Below are 21965 nucleotides of genomic sequence, written 5' to 3' on the forward strand. Positions count from 1 at the left end.
AATGTGGCTAGTTTTCTTTCTCATAAGTCCCTCAGCCTGAGAAGCAGTATTTCTAATTTTAAATTAATTTACTCATTAATTGACTGCTCAAAAGAATCACACTCCCTCCACAATCTAAATGGGCACCAGTGAGAGTGAGCAGGGCAAAAGAGAGTGGAGATCAGAGAGCCTGTGTGGCCAGGGAAGAGACTTGGGAACCTCCTGGGCATGCCAATATATATCCTTTATGACCTCATCACTTAGTCCCTCCCCTGGACATCCCAAGTTATTTCTAATTGGTAATAGTCACAGAGAAGGTGGATTTAGAGAACCCAATTCCTCCCTCAATACTTCCTCACAGGAAGAGTTGAGTCTAAAGGATGCTAACAAGCCCTTTCCCTTCCCACCAGGTTGCTGGGTCATTGTAGTCCAAAATGGCTAGAGTTTGCTGATTTCATTTACTAATCTCTCAAGTGGGTCAGGTGGTTCATTGGTCCTGCCCTAAATCTTGTTATCCTTTGAATGTCTAAACAAAAGAAAGGACCCCATTTAGTTTCCTAGACTGTAATTCTTGGGGAGATCAAGGCAAAATTATTTCATAATTCGATATTAATTTTCCACAGTAGCTAGACTAGGCTTCTGGGGGAGCACAATTATTTTATTTCCTCCTTCTTTTTCTTTAATCTCTCTCAAAATGTATAAATCATGCATATCACACCAATGGGAAAAGGCTTGGTTGCTCATCTAACCTTGGACTAGAGGCACATAGAATCCCAGAGATAGGAAGGCATTTGGAACCATCCAAATGAAGCCCTCATCCCCTGAGAGCATGTCTTTCAAAGAGATGATCCAGTCTTTTCTTGACCATTTCCAATGACAAAAAATACTACTTCCCTAGGCAGTCTGCTCTATTTATTGACAGCTAGAATTGTTCATATGAATGATTCAAATTAATTTTAAATGTAAGGCTAACAAAGCACTTTTATCACAAAGTACCTGTGAAGTAGATTGTGTTATCACTGGTCTTTGGCTCTTTCTCTTTGCTCTCAAGCCCATCTCCTAGGAAGCTACCAAATCTTTATTCTTAAAGCACAGATCCAACCATATTATTCCCCTACTCAGAAAGCTCCACTGACTTCAAATTATGTCTGGGATGAAATAAAAATCCCACTGTTTGGCTTTTAAAGCCTGTAGAAGTACATCACTAGCTTATCCTTGTAGGCTTATTAAACAATTGCTGTTGTTCAGTGGTTCAGTCATGTCTGACTCTTTATGACCCTATTGACCATAGCACATCAAGCCCTTCTATCCTCCACAATCTCTCAAAGTCTGTCCAAATTCATAGTCACTGCTTCTATGACACTCTTTCTCTCAGCCTCTGCCAGTCCCTTTTGTTTTGAATCTTTCCCAACATAAGAGTCTTTTCCCTTAAGCTTCAGCTTCAGTATTTGACCTTCCAATGAATAATCTGAATTAATTTCCTTAAGTATTGTCTGATTTGATCTCCTTGCTGACCCAGGGAGTCTCAAAAGTCTTCTCTTAGAACCACAATCAGAAAGTGTAGATGCTGTAGCTCTCAGCTTTCCTTGAAGTCCAACTCTCACAGTCATACATTGCTAAGGGAAAAACCATTGCTTTGACTATATGGACCTTCTCTTTCCTATATTCCAAATAACCTGGCTTGCTTGGTGTTCCTTGGGCTTTCCCCTTTAGATTGTGAATTCCTTGAGAGCAAGAGACTATTTTTATCTTTCTTTGTAACCTCATTAGTAGGATTTGTTATTTTTTTTAGGTTTTTAATAAATGTGTGCAGTTTTGACTCATCTCCATTCTCAGTATCCCATCTTTTGTCTCCATGAATCTTCATAAGCAATTCCCCTCTCCTGCAATGCCCTCCTTCCTTACCTTGACTTAGACTTCCTTCAAAGACTAGGTCAAGTGCCATGAAAAGGAAGTCTCTCCTGATCCAATAACCCACAAGACAAGGACTTTGTATCAAATTATCTATATGAACATTGTTTTCTTCCAACAGAATAAAATCTCCTTTAAAAAAAGGACTATTTCATTTAAATTTTTTATCCCAGGGTCTAGAATATTAGTCTTTTTTTCTCCCATGTTCCCCAAAGTCTGACCAAGGCCATCCACTTAAAGCAAAAATCTTAAAATCCTTTCTTTCATATAAATATTTCCTGATGGGTCTAGATACTCCCAAAATATGACTACTTGAGCTCTTCAGCAAAACTTGAGACCAGATGGGATTTAATTGTCAAAAATATCAATTCTTTTGCTTGTTGGCTCTAAGAAGGGAGAGTGAAGATGGAAGGGAAAGAAAATGAATCATGGAAACATGGAAAAATATTAAAATATATATCAATTCTTGTGTTAAGGTCACAAAATCACAAGAACAGGAGAGGGAGGAGCCTGTAGAAAATGCGGTTTAATGATGTAATGTAGATGTAATGATGTAAAAATGTAATGATGTGAAATGATGTCAAGTTTAACAGAAAATGCAGAAAATGCATATTTAAAAGACAAGGGTTTTTAGAGGACTGGAGCTCAATACAGATCAATAAAGTGTGAGGGAACAAACAGATAAGGAGAGTATAGATTTCATGAATAAAGGTATAGTGGCTTAGATAAAGGACAAGGGCATCTGCCTTTACTTTTGCCAGCTCACATATGGCATATTATGTGCAATTCTGGGTACCCCATTTTAGAAAGGAAGTCAACATGCCGAAGCATATCCAGGATAGTAGGATTAGGGGCAGAGCTGCCAGTAGAAATATGTGAGTAAGGAGGCAAATGAGATTCCCTTCAGTGGTTGTAGGGGTATGGATTCAGGTCCTTCAGACAAATATCTACAGATATTTCCATATCCTCTAATTTCAGCACCCAGTGCAAAGTTCTGATTATTGTACACTGGTACAGCTCTGGTGAGAGCAGAGAATGGAGAGACTCTTTTGTGAGAAGGAATAATAATATACCATAAACTGGTCCAAGCAATAGTTTTAAAGAATCATCTAACTTAGAAACAGGTTTTAAATAGGTCAACAGAATCTTAAAATTGAATGTTTCCATCCCTACCCTACCAGCATCACTGATGCATAAAGGTTATCTCACAGTGATGTTTAGTATTGCCTGCTTATGTCTAGAAGAGAGAAAAGATGAAAACACCCCAGCATGAGAAATTTCAGGTGCTTGCTATACTCTGGAATTCATTGTCCTAATCTATTATTCAGGAATAACCACTATTCCTTACCCCTCCTCCTAGGGAATTGCAGGCAGATTTAGATAACAATTATAGTTCTACTCTCGGTACCTTTAAGAATGGGATTTTATAAAATGAAATTGAGTATTTATGTCTTTCAATTTTACAGCTGAATACCACTCAAAGGAGATAAACCTCTTAAATGATCCATATAAAGAGAATGTTGGGAAAATCAGAAGCCTGTTCCATTGTCAATGTCATCTCCAGGATCAGAGCCAAAACTGGGGTACCTGAACCTTTGCCACTCCTGAAAGTCTCTGGGGCTTGTCACAAACTAGCTAGGGTGCAGGTGAGTCTGAGTGTGTGTGTGTCTTAGTTTAGCCTGAGGTTTGGGATGTAGTGTTGGGCAAGTTTTCATCTCATTCTCCTAGAAAATGAAAGGCCCCCTACAACTTGGTTCTTTGATTGTACTTCCCACATATATGTGCAAGTGTGCATACACACACACACAAACATTTTTGTTTTGGCAATTATTTTTTTCTTTTTAAAACACAACTGTAAAAAAATATATTCCTTGCTTTCTTTACCTTGTCTTAACTTACAGTATCCCCAAGAGAATTGAGTTCTTTGCTTTCTGACTCCAACAGCTGGGTTTTATTAAAGGTTGTTCAGTGCCTTATCCCAGAGGATGTCTGCATTTCATTATTGGATACAACCATCCCTAGAAATGTCTTGCCATGCAGTGTGTCAACATTTCAAGAAGGAAGGTCTTATGTAAATGTCAGATGTCATTTTCATGAATGATAAACCTCTTCATTGTGAAAAGGGAAAATAAAGAAAAAGAGATCCTTACCTAATAAAAATGTTTAATTGGCTCTTTCCCCCCAAAACCAAATAACTTACACACTAGAGAATTAAATTAAATGTGACATTTTTCAAACAGAAGATGAACAGAAATAAGAGAACATTATATACAGCAAAAGAAATATTGTTTGAAGAATAACTTGTATATGTCCACCTCTAGAGTAAGAGCTGATGAATAGAAATAATCGAGACATAATTATATGTGTGTGTATATGTGTGTATATATATATATATATATATATATATATATATATATATATATATAATTGCCAAATGATGCCTTCTTTGAGGCAGGGATGGTTGAGAGGGGGGAGATATCTGGGAACTTTAAAGAAATAAGCAAACACATTACTTAATTTACAAAAAAGGAGCCACAGTTGCCAGATAAACCTGGAGACTGTTTTGAAAGTATGTTCACATTTTAAGTTTGGGGAGCTCAGGCAAGATCTTATCTGAGGATGATACAATGGGAAGAGATGAAATTAGAGTCAAAGGATCTTAGTATATATCCTGGTTCTGCCCTTACCTTATCTGAGTGACTTTGGATAAGTCACATAACCTCTCTGGACCTCAATTTCCACATCTGTAAGGGTTTTGGATTCAATGGTCCCTTAAGTTGTTTCCAGTAGATACACAAATCTATGAAGTATGCTTCCCTCACAAGAACCCTATGAATCCTTTAGGACAAGTTATTTTCCTTAATTCCTAGATATTGATAATGATAATAAAAATTGCTAACATTTTTATCTACTCTATATGTATTTATATCTACTATATAATCTACTAGTATATAAAATATACTATATATTTGTATCTACTATACATATTATATATATTTATATCTACTGTATATATATATATATATATATATATATCAATGTGCTAAGTAAGCATCTTACCAATATTCTCTCACTTGATACTCAAAACAACCTTGTTAGATGGGTACTATTATTATGCTCATTTTATGAGGAGTCATAACTGAGTCAGATAGAGGGGATCAATTAGTCCAATGTTTTATTTAAAATATAAGGAAAAGGAGGACAAGAGAAGTTATTCAATAAATTAATGAACAAGATTTATTAAGCAGCTACTTAATTTCAAGGGAAAATAAAATATATCCATGACATTTTTTTTTCATTTTAATTTGTCTCATTAACATTGTCTCCATCACTTTTCCAAGGTAAGACAACCAACAAAGCAATATCAAGGTCTGATTTGTAGCATTTGCTGATTTCTAAACTGTATAGAAGACACTGTAACAGGTTCTGGGGAATACAAAGATAAAAAAATCACTGCTCTCAGGAAGTTTCTACATGTGCTTATATGTCTCTCTATACACAATACATGAAAAATAATATTAAGTAGTTGGAGGAGAAGAGAAAAAGGCTAAGAAAAATAAGCAAGACCTCATAAAGAAGGTGGAACCTCAGCTAAGCTTTTAAGGAATTCAAGAATTCTATCAGGTGGCAGTGAGGAGGAAGAGCATTCTTGTACTTCTTTTACCATTAAGTCAATTTTGTTTTTTAATGTATTATTTTCTTCAGTATTTTGTACCTTTTTTAAAACCAATATATTAATCCTCTTTTCATAACTTTCTCCTATTATTCTCATTTCTTTTCCCCAATTTTCCCCAATTTTTCCTCAATCTCTCATCTCTTTCTTTAACTCTTCCAGAAATTCTCCAAGGCTCACTGCTACTGCTATTGCTGCTTTGTGAACTCTGGGCCAAACTCCAGTCCAGTGTGTCATTGGCCTCTTCTGACAATCTAAGTTTTCTTAGGCTGGAATGATTTCTAACACTGACCTTTTGTTGGGTCTGCCACTCTAAAATTTGATTTGAGGAATTTTTTTTAACGTTTGTTGGAGCAGAAGGTTAAAAGAGCTCAGTCAGGTTGCTATTATTACTCTGCCATCTTGAATCTTGCTCTGTATTCTAATTTTGTAAGGCACGATGTTAACTGATGACAAAGTGATTATAGAGGCACTTACTTCTGCTACTGTTTGCTCCACTCTTTATATTGAAAATGATTGGTAGGTTACTTTTACTCAGGATGATTTGATGATTTCAAGTCACCTGCCACAGACTACATCATGCAAGAATTGGCAGATAGCACTCTGGATCCAGTGTTAGAGGCATTTGAAAAATTATGCAGAAGGTGAACAGTACCATAAGATTGGAGGAGGGCAAATGTCCGAATTGTTCAAAAATTTAAAAAAAGAAGAGAATAGAATCCATAAACTATAAGCTAGTGAACTTGACTTGGATTCCTGGCAAGATTCTAGAAAGGGTATCTAGGTGGCACAGTGGACAGAGTTCCAGGCAGTAAGTCACCATGGTGCTTAGCAATTTCATCATTGTAGCTAACATTTTCAAGATACTCCTAGCTGAAACTTCAAAAACATAATTCTCCCCCACATCCTATCCCTCATAGCTAATTCAGTTTTTACATTCAAAATGGCTTGGAAAGAACACTCTAAGCCTCTGGAATTAGACAAGTGAACAGAAGTGGAAGCTTCTTCAGATTCTGAGACACCACTACCTTGGACAGGAAAATGAAAAGGGTAAAGGAAGGGATCATTTGGTTGCCATTTACTAGGTTTCTGCCTACTCCCATAAACAGCCCAGGAAACAACCTAAACAGATTTATGTAAATACTTCTTTGAATCTTTGTTAAAAAAAAATTCCTTTAAGCCTTTCCATGGATCTTCTATGACCCTAATTTGGATCTTAGACTATGGTTACTAACCAATGCTCTTAGAAGCCTCCTTCTCTCACTTTTTTTAAATTGAAAGATGAAAAGTTCATCCTATATTTTGAGTTTGGATGCTAAATTAAAAAAAAAAACAAATCTGGAGAGCTCTAAGTAAACGTCTGAATTTTTAGGAGTGTCAGGCATTTCTTTTGTTATTTTGTTTTGTTTTGTTTCTAAAATACTGCAGAAACGAATCATTGCCATGTTGGACAGTAAATTTCCTTCAGTCCCATTTTAGTCATTTCCTGAATTCCATGCACAGGATATGGGATGGGTGATGGGGGTGGGAGAAGGAGAGGAGTGGTTGTTTCCCATTCATCAGATGAATTTCTAACTTTAGAAGCCAAATGATGAATTTAAGTTCAGTCATGTCAGTGGGCTGACAGATGGGAATCATTCGCCTATAGGAGTCATGCTTTCTATTTCCTTTGTTAGCTATCATTTTCCCCATGTAGTCATATAGCTAGGCATTGTAGGGGAAATTAATTTAATTCATAAAATGAAATTAAATGAAACCTTGTTGACCTCTTCCTTCTAGTAGACAATCTCTCCTCACGTATTTTCATGTCATGCTTTCTTTTGATTTTCCTCTACCAGTACCTTTTCAGTTTCCTTTCATATATTATCATTATCATTCCTCACCTCCTTTGCATGAATGTACTTCAGAAATCGATCTTGGGCCATATATTCTCTCTGCATTTTCTCTGATCACATCAATTCTCATTGGTTTATGATCATCTCTGTGCCTATGACTCTAAAATCTATATTTCCATATTTTCTTCTGTCTCTTCGGTCAGTCTTGCATGACCAACTGCTTCCCATCAGGATCCCAAACTAAATAACTTTCTCTCTAAAACTTACCTTCTTTTCTACTATTTCTTTTTCCTGTGGAAGACACCACCATCCTAGAGTCACTCTGCTTCATAACCTCCCAGTTGTCCTCAAGTCTTCATTCTTCATTTCTTCTCTCAGCCAATCAGTTGCCAAGATCTCTCTATTCTATCTTCATGACAACTTTCATGTCTATCCCATTTTCTCCCCTCAGACAATCAGTGTTATAGTTCTGCCTCTAGACTAGATAATTACCTTAGCCTTCTAGTTGATCTTCTTGATTCCAATCTCTTCCCATTTTAGACCATTCTGCAAATAGTAACCAAAGTGATATTCCAGAAGAATCCATTGAACCAGGTTTAAGATGCTTCACTGATCCCATATTACCTCAAGATAACTCTTTTGTGTTTCACCTTTAAAGCTCTTCTCAATTACAACCTATCTCCAATCTTCACTTTCCTATTGACCTCACCTTATTTCCCTTCAGACACTCATATATTGTGTCTGTTGAACTGGACTATGGAGTAACTACTATATATGAAATATTTCATCTCTTGTCCCCATGCTTTGGCACAAGTTTCTCTCCATATTGAGAAGGTTAATCCTTCTTACTATGGCCCTAGTAGAACATCTAGTTATTGAGGAAGCCTAAGTCAGAAGCACCTTCAATAAGGCACCTTTTCTAATCTTTCCAGTGGTTAGTTCTTCTCCTCCCATTCCAATATATATATATATATTCTGTATACATTTTTGCATATAATTATCTATGGATACATTCTTCCATCTGAGACTATTAATTCCTCAAAGTGAAGAATTACTTTATTTTTGTTTTTGTTTCCCCAGCACTTACCATGGTATCTGCCTCATAGGATTAAATAAATTCTCTTTCAAAAACGACAACGATGACAATAATTAACTTTTATAACATGCTTTAAGTTTTTAAAATAAAATATAAATATTATCTCCATAATGACTCCAGGAAGTACTGTTTATATCTCCATTTTAAAGACTAGGGGATTAAGGGAGTCATAAATTAAGTGGCTTGCTAAGGATCATAGGGCTAGTAACTGTCTGAGGCAGAATTTTAACTCAGTATTTCCTGACTACATGGCCAATAATCTATTTACTATGCCCACTTTGTCAGTTTTGAATAAAAACCTCAAACTACCACAGGACAGAATAAAGAACAAAAACTAATTTGAAGAAGTCTTTGCTATAAATTCCTTGAATCTGACAGAATCCAACTATGTGTTCTTGTAACAAAAAAGTATGACACTTTTCAAAAAAAATTCCCCAATACTGGAATAACTGGAAACTAGTTTGGCAGAACCTAGGTATAGACCAATATCTTCTACCATTTGCTCAGATAAGATAAAAATAAATATATGATCTAGACATAAAAGAAGATACCATAAGTAACTTTAGAAGAATAGGAAACATACTACCTATCATATTTATAGATAGGAGAGGAATTTATGAGTCAATAAGAGATAGAGAGCATTATGAAATCTAAAATGGATAATTTTGAATATATTAAATTAAAAAGTTTTATACAAATAAAATAAATGCTGGCAATATTATAAGGAAAGAAGAATATTGGGAAAATTTTTGTAGATGGCCCCCTAGAGAAAGGTCTCAAATCTAAAATATATAGTGGATTTTGTCAAATATATAAGAGCAAGAGCCATCTCTCAATTGTTAAATGGGCAAAAGATATGAACAATTTTCAAATGAGGAAATAAAAGCCATATAGAGGTATATAAAAATGCTTAAATCATTGTTGATTAGAGAAATGCAAACCAAAACTCTGAAATATCACCTCAAAATGACAAAAGGACAAGTGACAAATGTTGGAGGGAATATGGAAGAACACTGTTGGAGGAGCTGTGAACTGATCCAACCTTTTTGAAAAGCAATTTGGAATTATATCCAGAGAGTTATAAAGCTGCGTATACCCTTAGACCTGCCAATACAATTTATATTCATATAATCTCTCTTTGCGGGGGCAAAAAGGGGATGCCTATAAATTGAGGAATGGCTAAACAAATTGTGGTGTGTGATTTGATGGAATACTATTGTGTCATAAGAAAAAATAAACAGACTATTTAAAAAAACCTGGAAAGAAATATATGAGATAATGAAGAGTGAAATGAGTAGAACCAGGAGAACATTAGATATAGTAAAAGAACTAATACTGGAAGAAGAAAATGAGAATTTTACCAGAAAGATAAAACACATAAGACTTAATTTATATGAACATGTTGGCTTCCCTGATAATATCTTATGTGATACAGGGAGGCAGAGTATGGCAGGAGTTGGGACACTTGTAGATGGGTCTATTATACAGATATGAAGAAAAGTAAGCTAAACATATAGGAGATTTGTGGTTTCGTTTGTGTAATATCTTCTTTTTCTTTACATATGAAGTGCTTGTTTTGTTTGATTTTCTAAACATTTGGAATAACAATAATAATAACAATAATAATAATAATTTAAATTCCATATAATTGTAGCTTTTTACAATAATAAACCACTAAAGTAACTAAGTATTGATTTTGATGATGATGATGATGATGATGATGATGACATTTTCTTTGGTAAGCAAAATAAATTTTACTGATTGACTATTGATGGGAATGTCCATGTTATAGATTCTCTTCCCACCACTAAGTATTACAGCCACCTTCCACACAAAACGTAGAAAATAAGAATCATTCAAAAGATATGAAGAAAACATGTCCTCAAGAACCATGCTGTCCACTAATGGGAATATGATCTCATTCATGAAGGGTTCTTGACTAGAGAAATATATTATAGTTAGTTGGGATCAAAGATATATGAGGAGATTTATAAATGCCAGGGAAGGATCAAATAATTATTTTTCCCCATTTTTCCAGAAACCTGATGGTCTATCTTGCTGCTATATGTAGGAGAGAGAATAGCAATTAAAACTTGAATTTGAGCTAAAATTAATATTTTGGATAACCAGCCATCATTAAGTCCAATGGATCTTTCATAACTGAATGTACCCCTCCCCAGTATCTCAGGTCATACACCAGAGGTGGGACCCAGTAGCCCAACATTCTAGGAACTGGCTTCCTTTGCCAGAATACATCAGACAACTCTGTATATTTGCAGTAGTCCAGGGATGGGGAGAGGGCCGACAAGGAGAATGAACACATTAGTGTCAGTATCAAGACTGTAACTCAATCCTGACACAAGGGCAAGGTTGTTTGATTTTTTTAATAGAATAATTGAAAGGCACTAAGAGATTAATTCTGATAACAAATAAACCTTGAGAATGAGTTTGCATAGTGGATAGAAAGCAGGCTTTGGCGTTAGGGTGACCTGGTTAAAAATTCTAAACCTGACATTTATTGACTGTGTGACACTGACCAAGTTCCTTACCCTGTCAGTGCTCTAGGCATCTATAAAAGGTAACAAGGTAAAGAATGCTTGCTGACCTGCATTGGCAGAGGGAGTTTCCTTATTGGGAGTTCCCTTTTTTTCCAATAAAATCACAGGCCCAAATGAAAAGCATATACTCCTAAAAAGCCTAGATTGGATAAAAGACTCTTTGGTGGAAAGAGTTTCTGAAATTCTTGCCTTTCTAATGTATTAAAGACTATTCTTTTTTTAAACTCTCTTTTTTTGTCTTAGCATCAATATTAAGAATTGGTTTCAAGGAGGAAGAGTATTAAAGATTATGCAATTGGGGTTAAGTGACTTGCTCAGGGTCACATAGCTATTAAATATCTGAGGTTGGATTTGAACCCAGGACATCCCATCTCTAGGAATGATGTTTCCTCCACTGTGCCACTTAGCTTCCCCTCAGACTTTATTCTAACGTTTGGCTACTAATCTGCTTTTTGACTTTGGAAAAGCATTTCCTTTCTTGTGCTTGAGTTTCTTTATTGTAAATGAATTAACAGCAAAAAAAGTTTGTTTGAAGAGAAAGTCTGTGCGAATAAGGTATTTCTCATCAATTAATGTATTTTGAGCCTTTAGAAAGATGGAAGTACTAGCTAGACTATTACCAAGTTTGCGTTTAGAATTAAATAAGGTAGAAGAACAATTTCTTCCTGAACAGAACAGGAAAAGAAAAGGGAACACAGGTAAGCTTCATAAAGTAACAGATTCTCTAAACAACCTTGTAAAGATGATAACATTTTAATTAAGGACGAGTCATAATGGATGTGGGGCCTTTGAATTTTTAAAACTACAGTTGTTTATTTCCCTTTTAAAGACCTATTAAGGACAATTCTTCATCCTAGGAAGGGAAGGACTAAATACTTGTCGGCAGTGGTGAGGAGAAAAATTAAGCATCTTAGATTTTAAAGTTGGATGGGGCTTTAGAATTCATCTAATCCAGTAATATTATATATTCCCGTGAAAGAGGCAGTTAGTTTCTTTTTGGAAAAAGAATATTATCTGGTGATAATCCTATGACTGTTAGTGAATGAACTACCCATTTTGGGGGTACAGAAGAATGAACCAAGATTTCAGTAAAATGAAGATTTTCAGATGCTTTACACTTAAAAAAATTTTTTGACATGTGTTATCATGTTATGGAAGTAGTAGAACAGTGCATAATTTCATAGTTGTCAGTTCTGTGTACTGCCAAAAACATTTGGCTTTTGATATTTTCATTTTCAAGACAGAGAAGCCAGCATACAAATAACAATTCATTATGTATGAAGTTATATAACATTTACATATGTATATAAATATTCCAGATGATTGTCACATCTATTACAAAGAAATAATTGGCAAATTAATCAAGTATTTCTATTTACATTAAGATCCCAACAATTATGTTTTGCTTAGATGATTGCCCATATCAAGGACTCATTACATCAAATGAGTTTTAGTAAATAACAATTATTTTTAAGAACAAAAGAATACAACCTAATCCAGGTTGAATTATTTCTCATAATGGCTGTGAATATTTTATGTTAACATCCCTAATGAATAACAAGGATAGTAGATGAATAAATAAATCATAGGTTGTTAGGAGAAGGGTTAAGGAAAGCACAATCTATTCTATTGCTAGTTAATGATAGGTCCAACCAGTTTAAGACACCCTTGCTGCCATGACTGATTATCTATGATAGGATATTTTTAATCCAAGTTAATTTAAAAACATCAAACCTAAGACATGTATATTATATAGTATTAGCTAGTGATTTCATATTTGTTTAAAAAACTTTCTGTTCATTGTGCTTGTGCTTCTTGAAAACAAGAAAAAGCAAAACAACGTTTAAAATGTAAAAGGCATCTCTGGAAGAATGAAAATTATGAAATTTGCTAAAGTCTTTCCTAAATCCATTGCCTGCAGATCAGAAGAAAACAGTTAAAGATTTAATGAAAGATCCAGTGGTTAAGTGGAGAAAAATTGTTTTCTCCAAGTTTGAAAGGTGTTTTATACAAGTTCTTGCTATATGTTCCTTGAGAGTAAGTAGCCTGCCTTCCTTCCTTCCTTCCTTCCTTCCTTCCTTCCTTCCTTCCTTCCTTCCTTCCCTCCTCCTTTCCTTCCTTCCTCCTTTCCTTCCTTCCTCCTTTCCTTCCTTCCTTCCTTCCTCCTTTCCTTCCTTCCTTCCTTCCTTCCTTAGTTAGGGGTGAACTTGGGAAGCCATAGGTTCTTCTGCTACTTTTTTGTTGTACTGAGTATTATGTTATTCCAGGATGTCAGGTATGGCTTGGGCTAGGAATATGTAAGATTTTAGCACTTTCAAAGTCATGTTTCAGCATAAAATCTGATCACTATCCTTCTGGTGTGCGCTCTACAAGTTTTTCAACTAATTTTGGGTCATAGCAAGATAACTATGGGTTTGTCCTTTGTTGGAGTTCCAGTAGATCGTGGCCAGACTCAGCCACTGTTAATACCTTAATAAAATTACAAACTCCCCTTTGGTCCAGGAATTGCATTCCTGATTTTTCATTACCAGGTTTCAGAATGGGCTGGAGGGTAGAACTGAGAATTTATTCCACTCCTGGGATTAGAGCCACATAGTTGCTACTGGCTCTGAATTTGTTCCTCAGTCAGTATATAGCCTAGGATTTTCAACCACTCCTCAACCTGAACACTATCCCTAGGACCTACTGGTCCTCAGTATACTTTGGATCTTTCAGCTAAAACTGGGTAGTGACAGCTTCCAACTGGCACATGTTCCTATATCCTGTATAAGGTTATGCTCCTTTATGATGTATATGGAACCTCTTCATGGCATCTGCTCATGCTGGGATATTCATTATGACCATTGGTATATAGATCCTCTCTCCAGTGTCTAAAGGTCTCTGTGTATCTTTTTATTCTAACCTAGTCAGAAGTCTGGTCAGGACTTGTTGTGGTTCACCCTCTAGTTTTATGTGGAGTTGTGTGTTAGAACTTATCTATATTTCTTCATGCTTCTCTGCCATCACAACTCCTTTATTCTTTCCCCTTTTCCTCCCCCACAAACACATACATGTAACAAATAATAGAGCTAGTATTCAATTTAAAAGTCTTATTGCTAAATAATCAGTAATATTTCCACTGGATCATGATGCCAGAGAGAGAAATATTTAAAATGATGATAGGGAAAACAAGAGAGCAAAATATTTCTCTAGGCAAGGAGAAGAGAAACTATCCACAAGGAAGGAATCAACAATAGTGTCTAAACATTTCAAGAAGGTAAAGGAAAATAAATATTTAAAAAACATAAATATTTTTAAAAATACTTATAATAAATATAGCAACATCAAAGATTAAAGCTGAATCTAGCTTCTCCCCTAAAAAAATATGAAACAAAATAATGATTGGTAAGAGAAAAAATGAACAATAATATATCTGTTCATTCAGTCCAGGACTGAAAATGACCAGAAGCTTAAACATATGCTGGGACATGCCAGAGGATCTAAAGCTGGTGAAATCTCTAGTAAAAGTGTCCTGGAGCCAGTGGGATCTTGGTACTGGTCCGTTCTACTTCCAGAAAGGTAGAAGCCAGCTGACAGGTGATTACTGGGCAAGGAAACTAAGATGGCTCTATTCTAGGCAATGTACACATGCCTTGGTCCTCCTAAAAGTCTTGAAGCCAGTACAGTGTCCATTATCCCTCTCAAAGGTGACCGAGGGATTACCCTAAGACATTGAGTTAGGGCAGTAGCTGGACAGACTGTGAAAAAAACAAGCCTTCAGATCTGAAAAACATATGATTTCCAATATCTGTTTGGTACCTTTCTAGGCTAGAGCACTGGACAAAGCCAATTCTCTGAGAATGATTATTAAAGAAGGAGATAAAGAGAAGGACAAGGCCAGCACCTGAATGGGACCATCAGAAAATAGAGGCAGAAGCTAAGGATAGAAGAAGAAAATAGAATTTGGTTTTCATTCTTAGTCCATCCCTATCATAGCCCAAAGTTGTAGAAGAGGTCATAGGCAAGGATGTGTTAGAACCTTTTAGACAGTCACTTGTTAAATTTTCAGAGTGAGAATTTACATCTCAGAAAATGGAAAACACTATAGAGCAGGACGTGATTTTTTGCATTATTAATTTGTCTAGCTGTTTTCTTTTTTTAAAAAAAGTGATGCAGAAAGTGTTAATAATGCAGATTAAATTGAAAAGTTTGTGCTGCTTTCTTTCCTGTAAAATGGAGATCCTAATACATGCCTGGACTGAGGCTCAAATGAAATGATCTATGGGAAAGTGTAGGAAAAGGCAAGAAAAGATTGCAGAAACTTTAGATGTTACAAAGAAATCTGTTATTTTAAAATTTGTTTAGCTTATAATTGTTTTTTGTTGGTGGCAATGTGTTTAGCATATGCTGGTCACTTTGCAACATTATCAGACTCCTGCTTAAAGTCAACTTGTTGAGTCATCCTGAGTCATTCACCCAAAGAAAGTTAAAATGAGGTAATTTGAAACATCTGGGGCAGATATGGTGACATCATAGGAACATGGATTTAGAGCTGGAAGAGACCTCATAGATCAAGACCATATTCCTCATTTTGCAGATGCAAAACTGAGTCTCAATGAGGTTAAGTAACTTGCATAAACTCACAAAGGGAATAAATGTCAGAGATGGTATTTCAACATAACTCCTCTAATTCCAAATCCATTGCTCACTTCACTGAACCTTTTTGGCTTTAGTCTTACACTAAATGACAGATAAGAACCAGAGATGTGAGAGACGGCAAAGTTGGATCAATTTGAATCTGATGAGAATCATAGTATCTTAGGATTAGAAGGAACCCTGAAGGCCATTTAATACAAACTCTACCCAATAGGTGAATCTCTTTCACATCACTGAAAAAGTATCATTTAGTCTCCACTGAAATAACTCCAATGCTTGGCAACTCACTTCTTCAGGATGCAGCCCATTACATTTTCAGACAGGACTAATTATTTAGATCTTTACAATAAGCCCACATCTACCTCTTTATTCTGTCTTATGGAAACATATTTTAAAAGTCAAATACTTCTCCAATATAAAAAAATAAAAATAAACTGGTACAGATTTGAAAAATGATCATGTCCCTAGTAAGTTTTTTCTTTAAGTTAAACAACCATACTTCCTCATGTAGAACCTTCATCCTCATGTGGCCTCAGTTCTAGTCACCTGGATTGGGGGAAAAAAACAGCTAGTTAAGGAAAAGGCATCTAAGACTGGATTTCTGCATATTAGATTAAAATTCAGAAATTTGGGAAGAGTATAATCTCATAAATGGATATACCTAATGTAAAGATGAAAATTAATGTGCAAGAACTAAATATTATATTTTATAAAGTTTTATTAATAATAAGCTAACACACACACACACACACAAAACGAGTTAAAAGCTGCTAAACTAACTTCAGCCATGCTCCTGAAGAAGCAAAAGAGAAAGAGGGAAGAGTTACAGCAAACTATATACATATGTGACTATGCAAACGTGGACAAAGGGAAATCATTCTGAAAAGTACAGAAAGGAAGTTTGGGTAGTGTAGTTTTAGGGATTCAAGATATTTCTAACTATACACTAAGAAATGCTGTTTAGAAAGAATTTTCCTGAAATTTCGTAAATTTAATCCAAAAGGACTCTGAAGGAGGGAGACAAATTTGTACTCAATATCACCTACCTAGTCATTATAGCCACAGATTGCCAGATATTCAAAAGAGATGGTATCCAACAAAAAATCCAGAAATAAATCTTATGACCTCAGAAGATAATGCATAATTGCAAGTTTTTTCCTCTTTTTTAAAATATCTCTTTAGGATACAGATTCAGTAGTGATATTACTAGATCAATGATATGCATTCTTTTATAGCCCTTTGGGTATGATTCCAAATTGCCCTCCTGGATGGCTGGATCAGTTCAGAACTCTACCAGGAATGCATCAGTGCCCCAGTTTTGCCACATCCCTTCCAACATTTATCATTTTCCTTCACTGTCAAATTGACCAATCTGCTAGGCATGAGATGGTACCTCAGAGTTGTCTTAATTTGCATTTCTCTAATCAAGAAGGACTTAAAACATTTTTCTTATGACAGAGTTCAAGAAGATTAACGAAATATTTACAATCAACTCTGAATTGTCAAGAAGGTAATATTTCTAAAAAACAGCCTAAAGATTTTTTTAAATGCAAATATTTTATATATTTATATACATTGACCCTATGAGAAATAAGTCTCTTAAGTTCCCACAACCACATAAAACTGTCATCTTTCTGTAGGGATCACTGAAAATATACTTTTCTGCATAATATTCTTTATAACATCAATTCTGCTAAGAGGTAATTTTCCTTACACAGTAGGGAGACATCAGAAGAACCCAAAAGGAGAAAATGGAAAGGGAGAAGCTGCTCTCCCTATTCTTCCTTTCCTCTCTGTGGTTGAACTGTTTCTGATGAGCAGTATCTGCCCCAAGAGCTGGTCATTGCACCAAAGAGGGTTGCTAGGGAAGCAGGTTGACCTTCAGATGATCACTATCTCTTCTACTCACAGTCAGTTTTTTCATTTTTTCAACCCCCTCCTCAAACACTTGAGATGTTACTTTAGCACTTTTCTAGAATGGATTCAAGATGTAATGAATCATCCATTCATCAGCAGCTACAGAAATTCCAGTGCAAACTTTATCCAACACCTTTATTTTCTAACTAAGCTACATCACTGACTTGGCTTGATTAGTCTTAGAGTACAAAGGACTTGCACTATGTTTGGCGTCATAATTGCATTGCAAAACTTGAATTTTAAATGCCAGCAATGAAAATATGCAACAAATGCATGGGGCATTCTTTACAGTTATAGGGTAAATAAGACCTAGTAGGATACAAGTCACTTAACAAAATCTCATTTTTTCCCCTTTGTTGTGCATAGGCATGAATGAATGAGATCTCCAATGCAAACATGAAATTGAGGTTATTAATAAAATCACAGGAATGCTTAAAGTCATGAAAGATAAATGGGCTAATACTGATAATTGACTACATAACAGACAGAAGAAAGGTAGTGGCAGCACAGAGATTTTTCTGGGCTGCTATGTCGACTTTGGGGAGGATGGCAGTAATAAATTCTATTAGAAACACTGCTGCTAAGGTTGAGAAATTGATCCAAAATATAGTTCAAAACCATTTTCTGAATTTCTAAAGCTATCTCCTTCCTGCAGGAGATTGACTCCTTGACAAAGACAGTACAAAATGTGCTACCACTTGACACTATGTGGGTGCCTTTGATCTTATTAATCAATCTTCTCATTCTTACATAAATAAGTGAGGAGAAAATGTTACAAAATAATTATCAATGACACTCAGCAAATCACAAGTGAGACCCAAATGGAATCAGATGGTGTGTGGTGGAACCTCTCATAACTACAGAGCACAGGTTTGTTAGCAACTATAACCAAATGAATTTTTTTATTCTAGGAATTATTATCCTTTTAAGAGTTTGCCTTAGTTGTTTTATTCAAGTCTATGACAATATTTTATTAGGGGAAAAACTTATGTATATGTATACTGAGAATCATGGCCCTGTTAGAGATCTAGTAGATTTGACTTTTAAGTAATCTATTTCTTTTAAAATGCATATGTTTAAAAGTGTTTTATCACTTGTTTATTTGGGTAATATATGATTTTGGGGTTTGGTTTTAAAATATAATTGTTGATAGCTTGAGACTTCTGGTTAAGATGGCGGCAGAGTAAGGAGCAGCTGCTCAATCTCTCCTAACTGAAGCATAGAGGACTCCTCAAGGGGACATAAAAATGAATCCAGATGAACGAAGGAACCCCACAATGGGGCGCAGCATTGAAGGTATGTGGAACCGGGGCATTTCCACGCTGTGAAGGGGTAAAACAGCTCTCACTAAAACGCGAGAGGAAGAAGCCCCTCCACCACCCTCCACACCACGCACAGCGCCAAGGCCAACGCACAAGAGTGAAAGCGGGATTGGGGCAACCAGTGAGTCACTGGCAGCTCCAGGGCTTGTACCTGAGAGCTGCAGGACGTAGGACCCCAAGTGGCTAAAGAACTCGCACAGACTTTCCCCGAGTGTCTGCACGGGTTAGGACATTGCCCTAGGCACAGACAAAGATCTCGAGCTCAGGGACTTTCCCAAGCATATGCTCGGGTGAAGACATTACCCTGGGCGCGGACAAAGATCTCAAGCGCACGTTAAGTGTCTGCGCAGGTTAAGGCAGTGCCCTAGGCGTGGACAAAGATTTCGAACGCAGGCTTGGACCTCGAGTGGGGACCCGGTGCATATGGGAGCGCGGTTGTGGAAGCAGCCCCTGAGACTGCTGAAGGAGCCTCGGCCACAGGGGCAGACCGGGGACTACCAGGAGGCTTGAACCCGAGGACAAGGAGACCGGAGCCCTCGGGAGCTTAGAAAGTGCAGGCAGACCCTGAGTGTGAAGACAAAGCTGAAAAGGGGCGGAGCTAACAATGGCAAGCCGAGAACCCCAGAAGAAAAAGATTATCAAGAAAAACTCTTGGGACACTCGACAACTTTTACACAGAGAAAAACCCAGACAACAGAGGAGGACAAACAAGTATTCAAACCTTCCCAAAACAATGAAAACTAGTCACAATCTATTGAAGAGTTCAAAAATGAGATGTTAAGGAAGATGGAAGAGATCTGGCAAGAAAATAAAAGGTTCCACAATTGGAAAGTGAGGCAAGTCAACTGAAGACCAGAAATAACCAGACTGAAAAGGAAAACCAGTCCCTAAAGGCTAGAATTGAGCAATTAGAAGCCAATGATCTCTCAAGACAACAAGAACAAATAAAACAAAGTCAAAAGACTGATAAAATAGAAGGAAACATGAAATATCTCAATGAGAAAATGACAGACCAAGAAAACCGGTCTAGAAGAGACAATTTGAGAATCATTGGTCTTCCAGAAAAAGCAGAAATTAATAGAAACTTGGACTCCATACTTAAAGAAATTGTTCAGCAAAATTGCCCTGAAGTCCTACAACAAGAGGGCAATATAGACATTGAAAGGATCCATAGATCACCCTCTACACTGGACCCAGAAAAGTCAACACCTAGGAATATAATAGCCACATTCAAGAGCTTTCAAGTAAAAGAAAAAAATCTTACAAGAAGCCAGAAAGAAACAATTCAAATATCAAGGAGCACCAATCAGGATCACACAGGATCTCGCAGCCAAAAGGCTAAAAGACCGCAAGGCTTGGAATACGATATTCAGAAAGGCAAGAGAGCTGGGCCTTCAGCCACGGATCAACTACCCATTGAAACTGACTATATACTTCCAGGGGAAAGTATGGGCATTCAACAAAATTGAAGATTTCCAAGTTTTTGCACAAAAGAGACCAGGACTAAATGGAAAGTTTGATATCCAACCACAAAAATCATGAGAAACATGAAAAGGTAAATAAGAAACAGAGGGAAAAGAAAGAAAACTCATAATTTTTTTAAATTTGACTCTTTAAGAGCTTAAATAAGATCTAATTATCTGTATTACTATGTGGAGAAATACTATGTATAATTCTCTGAAGTGAACTCTATTCACTATTATAATATTCACTATTATAGCAACCAGAAGAATAATTCATACGGAGAGGACAGGATACTAAATGGTCTAAGATGACATGGGGGGTGGAAAATAGTAGGGGACACCAAGAGAAATCTGAGTAAATAAGAAAAATAGGATATTCTATTACACACAATGAGGGCATGGGAAGGGGAGGGGATAAATACTATTATAAGAAGGAGAGGAAGAGAGCATTAAGAGGTAATAATCAAACCTTACTCTCAGTGTAATTAACCCGGAGAGGGAAGCATAGCTATATTATCCATTGGGATAAAAAACTCTATCTAACCCTACTGAGAAAGTCAGAAGGGATAAAACAAAGGGAGCAGGGGAGTGGGGAGGTCAAAAAGGGAGGGGGAGAAGAAGAGGGAGGGAATTCAATAGGCCTTTAAAAACAAAAAAAAGGAAATAACAAGGGAGAGGGCAGAAAGGGAAGTCAATCAAGGGAGGGAATAAGGGATACCAGCTCAAAGCAAACCACTGGTTTAAAAGAAAATAGTGTAAGAAGAAGGGGTATGTCTAGGGGAGGATACAAAAATGTTAGTGAATGCACAACTGATAATTAAAACTCTGAATGTGAATGGGATGAACTCGCTCAAAAAATTAGAAAGCGAGCAAATTAAAAACCCCCAGATGAAAACTAAATTAGAAATACTAAAAATTAAGGGAGAAATTAATAAAATCGAAAGTAAAAACTATTAAATTAATAAATAAGACTAGAAGCTGGTATTTTGAAAAAACAGATAAAATAGACAAAGTACTGGTCAATCTAATAAGAAAAAGGAAAGAAGAAAACGAAATTGACAGTATTAAAGATGAAAAGGGAGACCTCACCTCTAATGAAGGGGAAATTAAGGCAATCATTAAAAACTATTTTGCCCAATTATATGGCAACAAATATAACAATTTAGGAGATATGGATGAATATTTACAAAAGTATAAATTGCCTAGATTAACAGCAGAAGAAATAGAATACCTAAATAATCCCATATCAGAAAAAGAAATTGAACAAGCCATCAAAGAACTCCCTAAGAAAAAATTGCTAGGGCCTGATGGATTCACAAGTGAATTCTATCAGACATTCAAAGAGCAGCTAATCCCAATACTATACAAATTATTTGATATGATAAGCAAAGAAGGAGTCCTACCAAATTCCTTTTATGACACAAATATGGTATTGATTCCAAAGCCAGGGAGACCAAAAACAGAGAAAGAAAACTATAGACCAATCTCCCTAATGAACATAGATGCAAAAATCTTAAATAGAATACTAGCAAAGAGACTCCAGCAAGTAATTAAAAAGATCATCAACCATGATCTG

The sequence above is a fragment of the Gracilinanus agilis genome, chromosome 6, assembly GCF_016433145.1.
Source record: "Gracilinanus agilis isolate LMUSP501 chromosome 6, AgileGrace, whole genome shotgun sequence".
NCBI lineage: Eukaryota > Metazoa > Chordata > Mammalia > Didelphimorphia > Didelphidae > Gracilinanus > Gracilinanus agilis.